Source organism: Opisthocomus hoazin, chromosome 24 (genome assembly GCF_030867145.1).
Source record: "Opisthocomus hoazin isolate bOpiHoa1 chromosome 24, bOpiHoa1.hap1, whole genome shotgun sequence".
In the NCBI taxonomy this organism is placed as follows: domain Eukaryota; kingdom Metazoa; phylum Chordata; class Aves; order Opisthocomiformes; family Opisthocomidae; genus Opisthocomus; species Opisthocomus hoazin.
The window spans coordinates 1745593-1767170 of NC_134437.1; the positions used below are offsets into that span (position 1 = coordinate 1745593).

At 43.4% G+C, this 21578-nt stretch overlaps 1 protein-coding gene across 1 annotated transcript in view; it reads right to left on the bottom strand.

The window, feature by feature from the left end:
• Positions 1–17060, bottom strand: part of NCAM1 (neural cell adhesion molecule 1) — a 228454-nt gene extending 211394 nt beyond the window's left edge. The window contains exon 1 of the mRNA XM_075442637.1: positions 17001–17060. The gene's annotated coding sequence lies outside the window, so the exon portion shown is untranslated. The remainder of the gene's footprint in view (positions 1–17000) is intronic.
• Positions 17061–21578: the final 4518 nt, after the last annotated feature.

Sequence of the window (21578 nt, forward strand, 5' to 3'; positions counted from 1 at the left end):
GCAACACTCCTTTCCACACAGTCTTGCTTGATTTTCCTAACTGCATGCTATGTTCTTTTAGGAGTAGAGACTGTCTCTTATTATGTAAAAGCACAACACCCAGCACAGTTTGAATTTTCCATGGTAACAGAATACAGACTTTTTGGTCTGTACATATCTAAGAAAATGTCAGCTTTCCTGATTTCTTTTAAAGTTTCCCAAATGATGCTTGGGTGCTAACATGTTATGCACTTGCTGAGTCATGCCAGACAACAAATGAAAAAAGGGAGAGGGGAGGAGCACAGGGAAAACAAAGATATTTCCTGGGGATATTGTAGCTGCTTTTCTGTGGGACATTTGGATGATCCTATAAAATCCTTCAGAGAATGAAATCCTTAGCATCAAATTCATCAATATCTTTTAAAAGCCCATTAGAAGAGATTGTATTACTTCTAGCTAATATTTTTATTTCCATTCTGGAACCCTTCCTGGTTTCCCTTCCTGCCTTCTTATATTCATATAAAGCACTTTTTTCTGTAATACGGCAGTTAGGTGAATGAAGATTTTTTTCTTTACTCTGTACATCTCTCTGCATCAAGCATTTAGTATGGAGTGTGCAGTGTCTTCCCAAGACCTTCCCGCACTCCAGGACAGGTATTCTGGAGCAGTGATCCTCTTATTTGTATGGCACTATAATTCAATTTGCTGTCAGAGTCCTTGTGCAGACTGGCCCCAGCATTGCTATAGAAACAAGAAGGCGGTGAGAGATGTGCTGGAATCTCTGTATCTGACTGAAATTAGTCCCTACCGACACAGCGTGGTGGAGACTTTAACAGCCTGACTTTTCCACTGGAGCCACCTGTGCTTTGTAGCAGAGACACAATTAGCTCTCACTTGGCCCCATTAAAACTCGCTTCTGCAGCCAGCCATTGTGCTGCCACCTAAATTCCTGAGATGGCTGTTTGGAAAAGTGGTAAATGAGGAGAGTGTGCTGGACCATATCCCAAGAGATACTGTCCTCCTTCCTGCTTGCTGAGCACCACTGACTTCAACCCAGGCATGGCAAAGAGCAAAGCGATGTCTTAGCCAGAGGATAACAGAGGACAGAAAAAGGAATCATTCCTGAATATGAGCTGCTCTCTGCACCCCTCCCCATTAGCAGGATCGGAGCAATCCCACCTGCTCTGAAGGTGCCTGGATATGCCTGTGTATCTGCATACATTGAACTGGTAACACAACAGACCTTGCAGCAGAGAGCTGGCCCTTCTCAGGGCTCTAGGCTTGTTGACTGAATTCAGCTGGGCTCACACTGCTGCTCATCACCATGGCATCAGGCATCACCCAAATGTAAAAGCAGCATCCCTGCTGGATGCTCTGTAGCCAAAAGGAAAGAGGTCCATCACTGAAACCTCTGGGGAAACAGCCCTTCCAAGGAAGCCTGTGACTCCTGGGCCTTGGCAGGATTCAGGTCTCCCAGGCTCTGGATTGTGGGTCTCTGGGAACTGCAGCACTGTACCACTGATAAAAAATACCTTATTATTTCTGAGGCAGATGTCAGACAACCATTGGATCTGAGAGAGCCCTGTGCTGGTTTCTATTCCTAGGACAGCCTGAGTCATGGAACCTGCGAGACAGAGCCACATCATGTGTCCCACCAGGGGCTTTCCTTTGGTCTAAATCCAGATGACAAGCTCAGACTCTCTAAGCAAAGAGAGATACAAAACTTCATCATTGCCTCGTGTCCATTCACGAGGTGTTGCCTTCCATGATGGCTGGGATGGACGCCATGAGAGTCAGCCCTTTTTCTCCCACGCTCCCACTGTGGAGGAACACGGCTCAAAAATGGAGTCTCCAGCCCTGCATTCTCCTCTCTGTCACCTCAGAGACTCCTCCAAATGCTGTAATGGCTCCTCTCAAACTCCTCCAGCTTCACCTAAAGAGCACCTGGATTTCTGCCTTCACGGCAGCTGCCCTCATTGCTCTTCCATCCACACAGCACCACTGGCGTCCCCATGCACAACCGTGCACTGCTCCAAAACCTGCTTCCCTGCATAGCCCGGACCAGCTGTGAGCAGACTGCCTCATATAGCAGCAATAGCAGTAGCAGCACGGGCAGTCCAACTTTAAATGTCCCCCTGAAGCTGAAAGCTAGAGAAGATTTGGAGAAATTATTTAAACAGCCACCAGATTGAAGTCTGATATCCCATAAAGCTGTTTTTTCTTTTCCTCTGGCTTTCAGAATCAGATGGATTTCTTTATCCACCAGCTAAAAGAGAGAGGAACATTCATGTCTGCCTTCAGCGTAATTTCTTTAGGGCCCAGTAACGTCAGCTCTCACAGGACTGCTTTCCCTCCCATGCCTTGGAAAGGAAGGGCAGGCAGGTACCAATGCACAGAAGGACAGACTGTGTTTACAGAAACCTTGGTGCTTGAAGAAGGCACGTGGAACATTTTGTTAAAGGAAGATGACCTCGGTTTTGACATAATTTTGCCTCCTAAATTATTCAGTTTTTCTCAATGATAAGTCAATCTGTCTGAGTTGTAGTGATGCATTCTCCTCCTCCCCCCCCCCTCACTGAAAGAACTGGAAAATTGATGCTAGTTTGTTTTCCGGAGGGAAGAGTTAATTTAAAAGCTTCTCAACAGTGGAGACAAAAAAATACTTCCCCTCTCTTGCCCAACTCCCATTGCAACAGTTTGCAAGTGGACAATGCTCAGGGAGGGACAGCAAATGGCCACAGCAATCACAGCATTAATCAGTAACTGACAGTGTTTATGACAGGCTTTATTCTGTAGGAATAGAGCTTTACCTGTTATCTCCTGAAAATCCTCACTGCCAAATCCTGCCCTTTGTACTGAGAATGCTACTTACTTTCTAAGCCAAATACTCACTAGACATGTTAGAACAAGTTGGTGGGAGCTAATGAAGCTGGGCTAATTTATCGAAACCACCTTGCTTTGCTCCGCCCTCCTCTCCCGGGCTGCTATAAACTAGCGGTAAATGAACGCACTGGTGTGAGTCTGATGTAAAGCCAGGGAAAGGAGTGGTAAGCACACACTGTTTAATCCGATGCTCTGACTGCAGACCTGCTTGGCATCCCCTAATTGTTTCACTTGTGTCAAAATACGAATTGTCAGCACTGCTAAATGCAGTGGAAATGCCTTTTCTTCCAGTGCTGGGGCTGTAAAAGCTCATTGGCTTCCTCTGTTACACTGCTTCTGAAACATCCCCCAAATTGTTCCTGGAAAAAGTGCATCATAGAGCTCTCCCTCCTCTTCAGCAGCAACAGCGCACTAGAGGGATCATTTCTCTTCTGTCTCTCTGTGGTGGAGATATCCCAGGCTGCTGCCCAGAGCCCTGTGCCTCCTCGCACCGTTGCTGCTATGACCAAGATCTCAAAGCACTTCCAGTTGACCATGAGCTGAATCTGCCACTTTGCAGTCCCTCTCTTATACTTCCATCCAGTACCTTAAGGAAGTAAAAATGGGGTTTGCAGCTACAGCTATTTGAAGTGCCTCCAAGTTGGCTGGTGGTTTGTATAATTTACATTGCATGTGCAGCAGTAGTCCTCCTGGGAATGTTACGACTTTAAGTCCATGATAGAGCCATTCTGACACATGCTCTATGTAGGTTTTTTCTTTCACCACATAATCTGCAAATGGCTGATTCTCTTGCTCATACTTCAGCCAAAGTGTGATACAGTTGGACTTAGACAGACAGAGTCATCTTGGTGACTCAGTCCAGCAGAAACAGAAATGCATTATAAATTCTTTGCTGCTTGGTACTGCAGCCGTCTTCACACTGTGCATGTCTGGTACATTGCATAACAGGAATCCATTTCTGTTTTCGGCTTTCAAGGTCTTTGTTAATACAAATAAATCACCTCATAAAATAGAAAAAAAAGACAGAGAAAGAGTATTCCTATAACGAAGACTCCAGTGGAATACTTCATCCTGAAATCTGCTTACTGCCAGTCTGTGACAGCCGTCACAAAATTTCAATGGGAAAACAAATGATTTCTATTTGATCAGCACATCTGTCATTAAAAAGTGGCACTAAAAACTGGGTTTCCGAATTAGTTGCTTAAGGAGCCTTACAAAGCACTTGCAGTGGAAGCAATTCACGGGAGGTAACAGCTTGTTTTATATGTCTCTGAAGACCCGTGTACATTCCTAGTGGCATATAACTAATAAATAATAATAAATATGCATATGCAGAGAGCCTCAGTCACAAAATGTGTATGCATATTTACAGTGCAATACAGGTGGTCCATTCTTCAAAACCTGGATCTGCAGCATTAAAAATGAGTATCAGGGGTTTTACAGCCTTTACTCCAGGCTTTTAAACATTGACTTTTTTCCCACCTCGTTTCCATCTGAGCCAAGATCTACTTCTGGTGGCTCCTGAAGTGACACCCTTCCAATTGCAAAACAGTGAGAAAGCATTGTATCTCTTGTGCCTATGCCCACAAAAATAGTTGTACAGAGTCCTTTATAATAGAAATAATACTAGTATCGGCCCTACCTGGGTCTATAGTATAGACTTGCATCAAATTTTCAATCCAAAAGCTTGTAACTCGGCACAGGCCCAGGCTATGCCATTCTGGGAGAAAAGAGGAAGTGCAGCTGCCTGTAGTGGTAGTTTTGCTATGCCCTGTATACCATTCATGAGAGCAATGAAGCAGCCCCACGGTCTTGAGAAAGGGGTGGTTGTCTAATTCTTTCTCTTTTTCATACATTTTCTTCCTCTCAAAGCTGCCATTACCTCTCGTTCCAACATTACTGTCCCTGAGACCAAACTGCATTGCCAGTAGAAATTGTTTTAATAAATGACACATTGTGTGCAACCTAATTTTTGTGCTTTCCAAATAATGGAGATTGGAACTTAACAAAAAACAAGTTTTCAATGCCTCATACATTCTTTCTTCATAGGAATTGGGGTCTTATTTAAAAGGGTTTTTATTTGCTGATTACAAATACTGCATTCATGCATTGAAAGAAGTTATGCCTCTTCTCAGCAGGCATGAATCAATGTTGGTTTCCTGACTCAAGAGAGCTGTAATGATTTACCCCTGCTGAAGATATGACCCATTTTTCCCATGCAACTCTACCTTTCTCTAAGCAGTTTCCAAAGTAGGAATTTACCCAAAAATAAAGAAGTTGACATATCTCATGATTAACTCTACAGAGCGCGAGCAATTTTTGACTTGCAAATGTACTTAAATTTCCTTGGTTTGATGACTAGCTTATAAAGGCTCCTCCTGTCTGAAACTAGAGCCTCACCAAGAAAAATCAAGCACACTGAGCTCCAACTGGGGCATGGAAGAGAAAAGGCAGACATGCTGCTGTCCAGGTAAGTTCTGGTCAGTTGAATAAGAACCCATCCAGGATCCTTGAGGCCACAGTACATTTCAGATAAATCTTTGCAGGCTTCTCTCCTCCCCTTTTCCCAACAACACCTTGTTAGCACCAGCTCTACTACTAAACCTGCCCTATTCACAGGGATGATGTTAGGGTACATCCAGCTAAGGATTTGGAAAACATCACATCTTCAAGGGTTGTGGAGGCACCTCCTGAGAGAGAGCAAGATTCACCACGACATCTAGGACTCTTAACTCCCCTAGACTTTAGTGGCTATAGGATAACCAAGAGACAAAATTGTCAAGGTAAGCGACTGTACAGCTCTTCTTATGCAAAGATATTTCCAGAAATTACAGGTGGAAAAAGCAAAATCAAGAGACAGTACTAGGTAGGCTGTATTTATTTATTTCAGAGCAGCAACTGAGTCATAAGCTAATTAATAAAAACCCTTGGATGTGACAGCTTTGTGTTTAGCAAACTCATCTGCATTTCTGTTGCCACTCTGCATCAAAGCCAAGTGACCCCTGGGGCTGTTCCACAACCAGCTGCTTACATCTGCATCCAAAATCTGGTCCTTTGAAGAGGGACTTTCTAAGAAGGCTACCTTAACTTACAAGAGTCCTGGTTCGGTGCAGTCCTCTGCCCCCAGTATGCTAATATGAAGTTTTGCGTGGAGAAATTTCTGGAGACAGATTACCTACACTCTTATTTTAAATGTTTTTTTTTTGCAAGACAGCATCTATCATTGTGTGGCTATTCATGCCTCATTGGCATTATTACTATTTGTCCTTCTGTTTGTTGCTTTATGTTTCATTTTCCCTCCTCCCTTGGTTTTACAGTGCCCTTTGATGGGTTCAGCTAGTGTTCGATTTCATTTATTCCTACAATTGCAAAACCTATGTTTGAAGCCAGGCAGGAATACTGCCACTCCATGGTCCAGTAACAAGCTCTATACAAATTATGCTGCATTGAGAGTATTCTTTTTAAGTAAAGATACACAGCAGCTGAATTGATCAGGTGTTTTAAACTCCTGGTTTTACTCAGCCCTGTAATGTCACAATGATACTTGAGGGCAATTTCTCATTTCCTAGTAAACATGTAGCAGAATTTACTCCTTTCACACTTTCCTGACCTATGCTGTGATTAAATGTGAAAGATTTGGGCAACTGTCTGGGAACAACTTCTATTCCAGGCCTCATCAGTGGTGCTGCTTTGTATTTTGTTCTGCATAGATAGTCCACTCTGCATTCCGTCATGGCAGATACTGGAGCTGCCAGTTGTAACTTTTGGCTGAGGCAATCAGGCAACTTTCAGACATATGTTAAATTAAATTTGAAAATTAGCGTTACTGGTCCCAATATAAACAGGAGGAGAGAGAACAGGCTTTGCATTTTCTGCTTCAGGGGGTTTGAGGTAGTAGCAAAATATTCCAGCATACTATTATTTATCAGAGTAGCAGTCCCAACACCTAACATAGCCCAGACTTTTTGAAGCATTTATAACAACAGCGGTACAGGTCTATATCTCAGAGAAGCCAAAGAGTCTTTCAGTTGGATTCTACTGAGTTCTGTCCTTAGGTGGCATAAAGTGGCCCAGCTCCAAAAAAATTAGCAGAGCTGAAAGCATTGACACCAACTAAGGATCTGGCTGTGTGTAGATTTAGATGAATAATTTTATATTTTCCAGTCAGCATGCAAAACATTGGCTAATTGGCAACATTTGTATTTAAAAGGCAGTTAAAATAGTAACTGTATTTATATAGCCGTGTAAAGAAAAATAGATGTAGAGTGGGAGGAGAGAGCTTAATGGATGTAATCTTTAGGAATGCAGAAGCAAAAATTCAGTTTTGGGGCAGCAAGAGATTCCTTTTTTCAACATCCTGTAGTTGAATTCTAGCCCATTTCTTTACAGAACTTAGATTCCTCTAGGGACTTGTTTTTTCATTTAGAAAAATTAATACAGTGATCCTTAAAGAAACGCCAAGTGGCTTTTAAGCCATGTATTTTTTTTGTTAGCGTGAAGATTCATGCACTTTAGTAAACTGGTATGTTAAGATGATCATAGAACTGTTTTGTTTCTAGCTTTTGCACAAAGAACCCAAACAAAGTTTAAGTCATCCAGTGTCAGGAAAAGAGAAATTTCTTTGAGTACTCACATATTCTCTCCAGTTTGGGAAAAAAAAAAAAAGTAGGAGAAAAGCAAAAGCATCTTTGTTCTGGCTCAAAGAGAAACTGGAGTATTTTGGAAACACACTATTCCAGGCAGCCAAGTGGGTGATTTCAGTCTTGCCTGTTTTCTATTTTTGTTCCTTGATTTATCATTGATAAAGCACAGGAATGAACTGTATTCTCTGCTTGCCTCAGACTCCATCGCTATCCATGCCTGCCTGAGGAGACAAACTTGCAAGGTGAAGACCACAACAGTTTGCATGACTTGTCTGCTTTCAAGAGGTGCTGCAGAACACAGCAAAATTGTGAGACGGGCAAACATTTACTTTAGGTTTGTTTGTATGCAGCCTGATATGAATCCTCACACAAACCCAGCTATTTATCAAGTAAAAAACTATCCCATTATGAGTCCATACTCCAGAACCAATATTTGATTCGAATATTATGTGTACAGGCACTTGTAAAATAAACAGGCCTGTTTGCACTGGTATCTAGGCTCTTGGAGACAGTAAATCAGATATGCTGTTTTACTCATTTTTCCCTTTCCAAAGCAAGGTCATAGAAAACTTTTGGGAAGAGAACAGGAATTGAACCAACAAGTACAAATCTTTATTTCAAGGCTGAGAAAGATGTGAAGCTGCACGTTCATGAAGAGGCCTCGTGTTATATGAGTGATACAAGCAAAGTAGTTACCATTGCTTTCACCAGAGAAGACCATTGATTTAACCTGCATTTACCTCAGCTGTCACCCCCATGTGAAAAGTGCTTGTTTAAATAAAATTTCCTCTTTCAGGACTGCAGCGCTCGCACCCAAAGAAATGAGTATAGAATAGATTATCTCAGTTGGAAGGCACGTCCAACAATCATCTAACCCAACTGCCTGACCAATTCAGGGCTGACCAAAAATTAAAGCATGTTATTAAGGGCATTGTCCAAATGCCTCTGAAACACTGACAGGTGTGGGGCATCAACCACCTCTCTAGGGAGCCTGTTCCAATGCTTGACCACCTTCTCTGTAAGGAAATGCTTCCTAACGTCCAGTCCAAACCTCCTCTGATGCAGCAGTGAACCATTTCCACGCATCCTACCACTGGATCCCAGGGAGAAGAGGTCAGCACTTCCCTCTCCAGGTCCCCTCCTCAGGAAGCTTGAGAGAACCATGAGGTTGCCCCTCACAGCCTCCCGTTCTCTAAACCAGACAAGCCCAAAGCCCTCAGCGGCTCCTCACAGGACATGCCTTCTAGCCCTGTTGCCCTCCTGGATGCATTCAAGGACCTTCACATCCTTCTTAAACTGCAGGGCCCAGAACTGTACATAGTACACAAGAGGACGTTCTAGTTTAAAGCTCTCTCAATCAGTCCAACCGGCTTATGCCCATAGACATATTTTCCCCACCCTGTCAGGCCCCAGCATACCTTGTGTCTCAAAGGCTTTTGTGAGGTTTAAAACCCCAAAGTTTTGGCAGAGGCACCAGTCCTAAAGCCAAACAGTGACATCCTTTCCACCTCTTGGAATACCACTTCCCACATCCCACAGCTGGAAACCTAGGTGGTCACATGCTTGAACAGGATCTTCATCTGTGTGGCTGCATTGGTCCTGCCAGGAGCTGGAAGCTGAGGAGAAGCAGATGACTGCTTTTGAGAGGACAGTCACCATGCTGCCAGTGAGAAATACAGATGCTGCTCTGCTGCAATCAACTGGGGTACCTGTCTTCACCTGCTGAAATCTCCCGCCCTGCTGGCTGCAGGCTCCGCTCCTTGCTTTTTCATCCAATCAGCAGCTCAGGGACAGTCGTGGGGGAACGCCCCCGGTCAGACCAGCCTGTGTGACTCCCTCGTGCGTCCCTCATGTGTCCCACCACTGGTGCTGCTCCTCACCCTACTCCAGCATCCATTGCAATCAAAGCAAATCAAAGACAAGCTATAAATGATGGTTCAAGGACACAATTTCTTCGTAAAACTTGATTTGCATCTTCATCTCCATTCCACATAGTTGGATTCAGCATCAGTTGGTTGCTTTCCACTATCTGCATGCTGTTCTTCCCAGTACTGCTGTAAGACAGTATTTTTATTCTGCTTGCTTCCCATGTATTGCTTGCTGCATGGCTGAGAGAACTACAGATGCTCTAGAATGTATTCTTGTGCATGGTCAGTGCTAAAGCTTTTAAGATCATAAATAAAACGCATGTTTCCAAAAAGCCTTTCCAAACAGATGATTTGAACTGGGCAGCTCTGATGTTGCAAGCTTTTGCCTCCATAAATGACCATGATCCAGAATAGTTTTGCTCCTGAGATCTTCTGAGTTCTTTTACAGCTTCATGAATCTGAAATAGCCCTTTCAAGCTGATGGGTTTGCTCTTGTGCATATCAGGATCCCAGGGACAATCTAGCTCATAATTTTCATTTCTTCCACAGACTTCACTTGCAATGTATCATTTGCATCTGTGGGCTACAATGATCACTGCAGTCTGGACAGACGTTGTGAAAGATAAAAAGGGTATGAGAGGAATCTCCAGCCATGTCCTGCTGGACTTCGTGTCTCCTCTGTGTCTTCCCTGTTTCACTCCCTGGCTCCCTCAGGGAAACTAATCTAATTCTGTTTGCTTTAACCAAACAAATGTTTCTTTCCCAGTAGCCTGAACTGCACCATTAGGAAACCTGTTTAGAGCCCTGTTTAAGGTTTCTGCCACTTAAATCAAGTTGAACACCATGCAGAGTACTGAGTAATAGAACCCTGTTCTCTACAGCAGCTTTTTTTTTGTACGTAAAGGAGAATAAATTACATTCACGCAAATCTCCAGTCTGCTGTGTGTTTTCCAGCAATGGTCTCTGATTTAAATTCTCAGGGTTTGAGCTCTTGAGTTTTCTGTGCCAGGGGACAGAGGGAGTGAGACATATTGCATCCTGAGATGAGACACTTGAAAGAAGGAATTCCTCCTTTACATGCCAGAAAGGCTGTAGCGAGCATGACCTGGTAAAGTCCTCATTGCTCCTTAAAACTCCCATTCAACCGGCAAAACTTAACATGCTGTCTGTATTCCAAACCCTGCTTTGGATGCTCCTGCTGCAGTGATGTCCTTCCTATCTTCTGGCTGATATACAAGGTGGTCCTCAGAATATGACCAGTGCCACTCTGCTGTTGCCATGATGGAGGTGTATTTTTCAGCTGACTTCTTAATAATTTCATTTCTTCTTTTTGTATCTTGGAAGGAATTATCTTCTCTCGACTTTTGTCTTTCTGGAAAGCAGCAGGTGTTTTCAGTGTCTCTAATTCTTTGGGATAAACATATTTGTTGCCTCACCTGTAGCTACTGCTTAGTAGTTCTCCTGTTTATGTTACGACTGGGACATCCTGATCTCCATCTCTTTTTATTTCCAGATTTCATTCCACTTTCTTATGTAAAGAAGAGCCATTAAATCTCATTTCATAAGAGTGTATTCATAATGAATTCACATCCAAGCCTCTTTATAAGACTTTTGGCTTCAGTTATTGTGTTTACAACTCCAAATAAGTAACATTTTTTGCTCTTGCACAAGAATAATGTAATTTTCAAAGGATTTTACAGCTCAATAGGATAACTTTAATAGTGCCTAGGGGAAATACTTGCTGAACCACAGCTGGGCTGTGGATTCCCATCTGCAGCCTATGCTGTGCCTTGCACTCTCTTTCTTCAGTGTGCCTGTATTCCTTTAGTGTCATAGTATTGTAACTGAAGCGTTGCTTCTTCCCATGTTCTAGTAAGCAAGACTTTTTTTTGTGAAGCATTTCCCAGGTCACTAGTATTCAGTCCATGGGCTCCAACAGGTACTGACTTTTCTTTTGTCCTGTTGATTTATTTGCAAACTTCAGTATCTCTGTAGCCCTTCTCTGGACAATGTAAGTGGGTTTGATGCGAACTAAACTCTCCAAATAGCAGCGTCGTAATTAATGTTCAAAATTAAAGAGCTAATTGTGAAATGGCATGTGATTCATCTGTCTCCATTCAAAAGCCCTTTAGCAGTGTGCTTGAGGCATGTATTTGCTTTGTTTTGAGGCTGCAAAGGGGGATTGCTTGAACCTAATAAAATACACAGAACTATGTTAGAGGGTACCAACATGTACTGTGACAATGCAGACCTTAGTAGGTCAAACACTCCAATTGCATTATGCACTAGGGAGAATTATGCCTTTCACTGGCTCAGCTGCAAACTGAACAGCACCCTTGCTCCAGCCATGGCCCACTGAGGCACAGTCCAATAGCACCAGTCCAAGGTGCTTTCGGGTGTTCATTTCTGGAGCAAAGAGTGAGACTGGGAGGCTTTGACACCCCAATACCAAGTACTAGCCGCTTGATTGCATGAATTGGGAATGGTAGGAGAGCTGCTCTTCTTGCATTCACCGTGTGAGAGTAATGCAATTGCTTTCAAGTCTTGGAAACACCGAGGCTAGGGAATTTATGGTCCTTTCTTCTTGCACCAGCTAGACTTGAGGATTGTTTTTGTCAGCGTCTCATCAAGAGCTTTGTATCATTTAAAACTTTCGGAGATAAATAATCCATGACATCATCTAACAAAGAAAGCAACTGTAAAAGAAAATCAATTGTGCTTGGCACCTATTGGGAACAGAAAACCCTTGGTGGCATGCATTAAGTTACATTCATTGTTTTAGCCCTTTTGTTGGCTCATACTTGTTGCCAGAGAATTCCAGAGCATGAAATAACTACTTGATGTGGTGTGTTAGTCAGGGATATCAGAGACTTCTACATCAGCAGGACAATATACTGCACTTCCCTGTGAGTCATCAAGCCTATTCCCAGCTTTGTGCTGTGACTTGTGTGACCTTGAGGAAATCATTCTGCCTTTCTCTGCTATATTATCCCTCACTGAGCTATTTTGCCCTTCTCCCTGTTAGTGGCAGGGCCTTTTCTTACACTTTACCCATAAATCATCTAGCGGCACAGGACTAACCCTTGATTGGCTCTAGACCTCTTTTATAGGCTTCTAGAGAATACAAATGATAACATCAAGGTATCAAATATCAGCACAGACACAATAACAATGAGATCTGCCTGAAAACAGAGGCGCCTCCTCAGCAAAGCCTTGCTTTATGAGGTGTTAAATTAGATTAGGTTTTGGAGAATAATGAAGGTAATCCAAAGTATTGTGGATCTTTTCCAGCAACTTACACTGCACTCCCAATACACTGCTATCTTATCACAAAGGAGTTGATCTTTGGATCATCCTGGTTCAGAATACCCCCTTCACTAACACAATTTGCAGCAACTCTGAGAAAGGCCTTGCTGCTTATAAATCAGAAATGTTTGGTATGAAAGTATGTCCCTAAAGAATAAAGACCATAACCTTGGATCTGAAATAACTGAATAGTACAGTCCCAGGCTCCCGAGAGCCTGTTTACCCCAGCCCATCACTTATTCATTTTAACAAAGCAACAGCCACTTCCTAGGAGTTTTGGCACAAGCCTGCCTTGTCCTGGCACTGTAGGACTTTGCTTACATTCATTAGTGCTGTATTGCATTTGCATAATCAATGCCTCAACAAGCATGGCCCTTTATCACTGTGATTCACAGAAATGACACAGTGGATGGTTGTGCTAACTTTGCGTTGAAATTAGGACGATTTATTCGTTAGGGGAGTTCGCGGTAAAGTCATTGCCATTGCTGTTGTGTCTGCATACATTTAGAAACATGGGTTGTATAAGAGAGGTACAGAGTAGGACGAAAGGCTCCTGGGGTCCTCCTTTGTCTGTACTCTTCAAAGTGTGCAAGTGGAAGGCAGAAGAAGAGCAAAGCATGGCTCAGACACACTGACAAAACTTTGGGGCACAGAGCAGATCATTATGAATTCTTGTGACATCCACTCTAATCTCATTAGTTGCGATGGTTTCTGATGATGTCCATGGCATAATTTCCATTGCTGTCTAGCATTAGTCCACTTAAAGTCCACTTTCTGTGGAGTGTTTCCAAGCAATTAACGTTTTCATGTTTTATCCAAGGGGTCATGGGTTACAGTGCATTACTGAGAAGAATGAGCTGGAAGGAGAGAGAGAGGGGGCCAGCATCTCTTCTGCAGAGAAAGGGGATAAAACACAACTCAGCTTGCTACAGAGAAAGTAATGCTCATGTCCCACCTGCTGAACTCTACAAGGGTGACCTGTAGGTTCATACCCTACCTTTTTCAGATTAAATCCTAGCTCCATCATCTAGTTTCTCTGAAAGACTGCTGTGGGAGAAAGACCTCAAAGCGATATGGTGCAAGAGGCTTATTCCCATGTCTTCAGCTGAAATTCACATTGCGCTTTGTGTAACTGGGCTTTGAAGATCCAGGCCAGGATGGCAGTGGGATGCTTAACAGAGCCCAAGGTGGTCCCAAAACACATGAAATTGTGATTGATAGACACACACCTCCCATAATACACTCCCTCAGCTACCTGTGCTTTGGTCTTCTTGCCCCCACAGACCACACTGGACACAGAAATGCCCACTGACCTTCTTTAGTCCCTCTGCTTCTGTAGCAGGCCTTGGGTGAGTTCCCAAAGGCATGATGATGACAGAAACCAGAAATGTCGTCTGGCTCAGGGAGGCCATAATGTTACTGCCACTCACATGTTAAAGCAGCCTGGAAACGCCTCCTACTTGTCTGCAAACATCAGATACGTGACCCTCTTCAACACTGCAGGCTCTGTGGTGGTGTTGAAGCATCAGTGACATCTGGCTGCATGAGCCTGTCTTGGATGACACTTCCAATCTGATTACTTATTAACTCCTAGGGAGCCATGGGGTAATGCACACACTTCTTTTATATCCCAATAACATTAACAAGACACGCCATGGTCTGCACCCAAAAATCCCAGAGGACAAGAGGGTGAGCAGGTATCACCTTGCCCTCAGCAATGGTTGAAAATGTCATGCTTTTATTCAAGGCTGTAAATAATTAGCAAGCCCATGTGTTACAGGTTTTTGCTTACTTTTGGAGTTCAAGCTGATGCCCTGTTTGCTCCTCAGGCTGTGCAGTGTGGTAAAGGAGAAGACAGATTTCCTGAGGACAGCCTGGTTGCATTAAAGGGAGGTGATAATAAACAAAAGAAAAGACAGCAGGATACATCTGCACACTTTCTCTGATCCGTCCCTTCACTTTTTTTTCCTATCAGACATGAGCTCAGCTGAGCAAAGCCAAAGGCGTGGTGCCATGTGACACTAGGATTAGCTCTGTAGAACATGGTGCAAATGCTCCCATGCTGAGCAGGTGTCATAGTTTAACCCAGCAGCCAGCAACTAAGCACTAGACAACCACTCGCTCACCATGCTCCTTTCCCCTCAGTGGGATGGGCAGGAGAAACAGACAAAAGGTAAAGCCCGTGGGTTAAGATAAAGACAGTCTAATAAGACAACAAAATATACTAATAACAGTAGTAGTAATGAATATGCAAAAGAAACTACATATGATACAATTTTTCTTACCACCCAATGAACAATTCACAGAAAGACCCTGAGCAGCGATCATAAAACTTGGAAATCAGCTCCCTTCCCAGCTCCCACTCATCTGCTAGTTAGCTGAATAAGAGAAACTGGAAATAGTCCTTGATTTCATAGCAACAAATAAAAACTTCACTGTTATCAACATTCTTCTCATACTAAATCAAAAATACAGCAGCTACTAGGAGGAAAATGAACTTTATCCCAGCTGAAACCGGCACAGCAGGGCAGGACGCTGAGCAGGGTTCCCACTTGGCTCCACCCACCCCTGAATCCATGTAAAGACAAAAATCTCTGTTTTCAGTAACATGGATGGCATAGCGGGGGAGGTTGCCGAGGGGATGAGGAGAGAGGCCTTTTTTGAGATCACTGGTGCACACACAAGAGCTTCCTTCAAGCATCAGTATATCACCAGCAAACCACTGGCAGGGTTTCATGCCATGACCAGAAAAGAGCATACTGCAGTTCCCCATGGCATCTCATTGGGCAGGGGGTGAATGATGGTTTTCGCAGCATGCATAATCATACTGTGGGACACATTGCCAGAAACATCAGCTATTCTCCTATCAAGGGACCCCAGCCTGGCCTGATCTTTGCTGTGACCTACTACAGCAACTATATCCTGGGAAGAGCAGTGTACCACCGACTTCCGACAGTATTTTACTATCAGAAAGGAACAGCTTGCCATGAGTATTTTAAAACGTCTGTTGGTGGAGAGGTTAAACCCAAATGCTCTTCACATCGTCTCATTCAGTAATAAATTGTCTTGCTCTTCCAAATGCTCAGTGTATTTCAGGGACAAAGTGTGAACTGTGCCATCAAAATGCAGCCTGACCTCTTTGTGTGCCAAAACACATTTATTTCTCTCCCAAGATATGGTTACAATTTGACAGGAGAAAGTAAAACATTTCTTTCTCTTTCAGAGAAGAGTTTTACAAGATGCTTAGAATTATTTTTTGCTCAATGCGCTAACCAGCAGAGTTTCAAAAGCTGGCCTAGTCTGGCATAGTGCAGCTCCACAGAAGTGGAGCAGCAAGAGCCCCTCCCTGCACTTGCAAAAACACAGATTGAATATAATTTCCATGCTTTCTCCTCTCTCTTTGGCAAGACGGTTTGCTTGTTTCTCCCTCACGTGAATCCTCTGGCACAGAAAAGGGAGGCACACTGCCTCCTTGATCTGTGAAGCTTTCTCACAGAAGGGGTCAGGGAATTGAGCTTGCCAGAAAAACAGCTTTGGGAAGTACCTACTAGTCTCAGCTCCTGCACGTGTTCAAGGCTTGCAATGAAGACATCAGACTGCATATGCCACATATATCCCAGGAGGTTTGTCACACTGTCACGCGGCGGAGTTTCCTTGGGAACCCACACAGATTTCCTTGTATTAATTCCCCTTTCATTCCCAGACCACTCCACCTCTCTCTGTCAAAATACATTAAACCTTCTCAGGCAGTTCACAGAGTCAGTGACTGGAGCTGATTTTGTATCCATAATCTCAGTCTAGTCCTTCAGTAGCCCTCAGGAAAGCTAGTCCAGCCACATCTCCCTGCAAAGAGTTCCTCACCCAGCAAGCCTTTCTGCAACTCCCTTTGCAAACTGCAATCTAATTTCTTTTTCCTGGTGAACTCTGCTACTGTTTAAAGCCACCATGTGTCTTAACAGAATTAAGCAATGTTTCTAAGCATCTATCAGATGCTGTTGCCAGCAGGTACTGCAAATATTTTAGACCGAAAGCAACCACACAAAATGCAAGGTTACCTGAAATTGCCATTAAACTATAAGGAAGCAAACACGGCCCTTGAAATGGCATGCAATTCACAGAACAACAGACTAATCAATGTTACTTGAATGTGACTGAACTGTATGAATCCCTTTGGCATATTTGGTTGGTGTACAGGATGGTAATGAAGATTCCATTTCTTCATTCAGATAGGCTTTGTTTATTTTAATAAGATGGATTTTTTTTTTTTTTTTACATCCTTCCCCCAGTTTAAGAGATGAAAATATAGATAAGAAAGACTGACCTTTCTCAAAGCTACGGCAAAACTTCTCCAGTAATCCCATTATCAGGAAACAGTAGGATTCGTAAATTACAGCTCAAATGTTCTGTCCGACTGCAGAATTCAAGATTTTGGAATAGTTATTTAAAAGTGTTTATGTACCTAAGGATCCAGATAAGCCTTAGGTGAGTTTTCACAGGCAACTCTGAGAATTAGATATCTAACTGTACATAAATGTGTTTACAAAAATTTGATCCCTCAGGCCCAATTAATTTTGACTGACCTTAACACAGGAAGGAAAGTCTCTTTAAAGGTCCTGGCCTGCACTGACTGCTGTTATCTCTGAACTCCCTTTGAGGTTCTGTCACTTGGGTAATCAGAAACCATGCAAGGAAATTGTTTTTTCTGGCAGGGGATGAGGTCGTGAAAAGGCTTAATACTGACACCTTATGATGAAGCCTACAATAGCTATGAGACTCTACTGCCCACTGTGGCTCCCCATCCAAAACTTCTTGATAGCCTGGATAGAAATGTCTGGCTCTGAGCCTGAAATTGTGAGTGAAGTTACTGTGTGCCTGGATGGACTTGTTGCTTGAAGTGATACAGGCACACGGTAAATTGCTGCCCTTTTTTTTTTTCCTTCTTTCTTTTCTCAGGGCCAAAAAAACCCCCAGAAATGTATTTGTGCCTGCTCAAGCAGTTGATAGCATGCTGTCTGTGAGGCACTCAGATGCTGGCTGATGATGTGCTCTCTTTTCCATCTTTCCCAGGATGCTGTGCCAAGGCATCGCATGAAGAATTCCACCTTAAGACGACAACTGTGTCCAGATCTTTTCCTGGCCTCTTTACACTGCTTTAGTGTAAAAGCAGGCTTAGGAGATAATCAAGGCTAGGATAATCAAAGTGGATCACTCCCTCATGGTGGGAAATCCCAGGGGGATATTTTACATGGTGTCTCTGGAATAAGGGTCTGTGGTTTTTTTGCATCTGCTTCTCTTTTCTGTGCCCTACATGGACACCACAGCCTAATCAGCACACAAAAATTATTGTTGAGGAAACCCCTTGAATTTCTTTTTTCCCAAGCCTAAGAAGGCCACTCACACAAAAGTGTGACCAGGGTGGGTGACCTGATTTTTGCAGGTCTGCCAGGGCTGGCTGAGAGGTCCTACTGCCCAAGCTGACAAGGTTCTGCAGATAAAGTAGGTCTTTTGCTAGCTTTGGGGAGCATGTGGGGAAAAGCAATCATTTACTCTCTAAGTAGACATCCCAGCTTGATTCTTAATGTGCAGTAGCTGTTTATAGTTGTGTTTGTAAAGCACTGCTGCTGAGGTGAGGAAAATGAGACAATCCTCCAGTTCTCAGATGAAGCCTTCACCCCTTGGGTCCTGTCCTTTCTTTGTCATCACTCAGAAACAAGACCAGTGACAAATGCTGTTTGGTGGCCTGAGTCAGGCAGATGTTTCTCTCGCTGCACAGAATCTGGCTCATTCATCCAGATCTGTGGCTGCCTCCATCAGCTCAGGAACAGATGACAATGGGGGAAAGGCGGGCACGTCTGCTGCCTGAAGCTTCATCATGAAGCAGGTTTTCTGTGTGCTTTGTTTCTTGCTAGTGAGCCAGAAATCCTGGTGTATTAAGCCAAGCCTGACACATGGTAAAAGCTCAGCATTGCTCCTTCATTAGTAGGGATGTGGCCACCATGACGGGGACTAGCAGCAGCTTCAGCATATGCTCATCTCGTCAGCAATTCCTGATGAGTTCAGAAAGTAACTCCTGGTGAAGCACTTTATTGTATCTTCTTGGCAGCTGTCTAATCTGTAAATGTCAGAAGAGATGAAATAAACCTGCTTACTACAGATTGGCCTGTCTCTCTTTACTGCAACTCGAAGTGATGGACGAGTGCTACCTGTGATCTTTGAGTAGCAGCCGTATCCTTCAGAGCTCTAACTATAGCCAGGAACTGTAAATGCTGCATTGCTTCACAGAGAGCAACCGAGCAGCAATAATCTTTGCCTCCTGCAAAGGTTAACTCCTTTGTATCTTTACAGAACAAACGAGAGTCAGAAACACAGCAGTTCCAGGTCCATCATCTGGTTTGCATTGTGAGTGGGTAGGCACTCTAGCAAGGGGTGATGCCTTCAGAGCTAAAAAGGGCAGACTGATGCCCTGTTCCAGAACTGGGTACCTAATCCTCTTGCATGATGCCTCTATCTCAGGTAGCAGAACCTGCAGCTGTCCTGCCAGCTGGCTTCCCTGGAGATCTCACTGACTTCTGCTGATGGGGCACTGAGTAGAGGGAAGAAAGCATTTGTTTTCATTATTGCTGATGAAAGATTTTGCAAAGCAGGAATAGTTGGACTGTGGAACCAGCAGAGCTTGCAAGGCATGCCTGGAGGATTAGTAAAAGACTCTGGGGGGTGAAAAAAAAAGATAAGAGCTGGAAAAGAAAGAAAAACAGGGATCAGTGTAGGCTGATCTTTATCCTTCCCTTTGCTGATCATGGCCAGAGAACACCGATGCATGCCATATATTAGAAAAAATGCAGAGATTAAGCATGGCTGCCTAGCCAGGGTGCAGAGCAGAGATATTTCAGTATGCAGGTGCTGTTGATGAGCTTTCTCAGTCCTCAGTTGCTATGTTAAAAGGTGCCATTCTCTCTTGGCTTTTCTTCTGTCCAAAATGCTACTGTTCTGATTCTGTAGCACGTTTGATTGACTCAGTGCTAGAAGAAACGCTAATGCAAACATATACCCTTTTGGAATGTGTGCATGTGTGCACACTGTCAGGCTGACTGTACATCTGACAGATGCAGGCTGTAAGAGGGATGTTTGGGTATGTGTAGGCTATGTGTGGAGGAGAGAGGGAAATGGCATTTTGCAAAACGGTGGCATTAAGGGTAAAAACAATTCAGCAGTAACTATTAATCCTGAGGAAGGATTAGTATAAAGTGCCACCAAGCTACTGGGATCCTAATTGCCCCGAATGTATGTGGCTGGAGGGTCATATTTTGGACTATTGGCCAGATGTAATTACTCCTTTCTTGACAACTTCCTCTGCACTAGTCTTCCAAAAATAATGTATTTGTATGCCCAGACTAGAACAGGCAGGGACTGCAACAAGGCAACTAACGAAGAAAGTATTATTTAGTTTCAAAAAATCTTTTGGATCAGGTAACTGTATGGTTGTGTACTGCTGATTTCCATAACCACTGGTATCGATACAGAGAGAAAGGAAAGCAAAAGCAATTTCAATTCCGGTTTTGGCATCAAAGAAGATATGAAGATAAAAGCTATACCAAAAATGGAGACAAATGCAGAGAAAATAGGTCAGAAAAACTGGAAGAAAACACTAGCCTTTCCTTTTTCTCTATTGAAGTTCTGGCCTTTTGATTGGGAAAAGCATCAGTATTAGGTGGGAATCATAGCCCGTTAGACACATTTTCCACATTTCCTAATGCTACAAATAGAATTAGGGCCTTTTGTACTGCAGGCTGTGTGTATGCCTGAAGCTAGATAGTTTCTGCGCTCTCAACACCTAGGACAGACAAAGGAAAGAACATGAACCTCACTTTATAAATTAAATTATAGAGGCATGCAGATTTAGGTAATAGGTCTTAAAAGGAGTCTGCAGCAGTTCTATAGATCAAACCACAACTTCCTCAGCAATAGCCCAATGCTTTCCCAGATATTCTCCTCCTCTGTGGTCAAGTGCATACCTGGAACCTGTTGCGATGCATTACAGGCTTGTGTTGAGGGGAAAGGGGGAGTCCAGCAGCGGCAGCCCCTCCATGGATGCCATCAAAAAGGACCTGAAGGGAACAGGAATATTTGGCAGATTTCAGCTTTGTCTTGCAGTGTCTGAACACCCAGCTGCTTCCAAGTTGGCTGACATATCTTGGAACACATTCTGAAACCCAGGGAGGTAGAAAATTTGTGTTCACATATGGATGAACGCACAAGGTACAGAAGACAGTTAGCTCCAAATAGCCCCTCTCACCTGCGCTCTGCATCTTGTGCTATCATTTACTGCATTGTAAAGCACAACTTGTGACACCTTTGGCATTTCTCCACTGATATTCTTATTAATGGCTTGTACTATGTTTGTGCCTATTGGTCCTGACTGATATAAAAGCAATACAGTTAGCCTAAACTCTAGACTGATCTTGTAATTTGACAGCAATAGAAACCCATGGCTGATCTGGATCGAGTAATGCACAGATGCCAGAGCTGTAACTCAAGTGCCTTCATTAGGAATGTGCTTACTTGAATTTCCCTCTGTTGTCAGTGGAGATTAAGGCAAAAGAAACCTCCAGAGAAAATCTCTTCCTTGCAAGTCTAGAGCAAACACTGTTCACTGCCCAAGTTGGGAAGAAAAAAATCCTCCAATACAGGATTCCAAGAATTATGGCAGGCAGGGTCACTGGAACTTCTTAAAAAGCATAGCTCTTGTCTCTGGTGCGTGAAGTGAAGCCTTGTTTCTCTCTATTCAGAGCACAAGTGCTCATTTGCTACAACTCCCTTTTACTGTGATTTAATTGCTTGGTTTCTTTCAAAAATCAACAAAGCATTTGGAAAAACAAAACTTCCACACCTAAACCTCAAA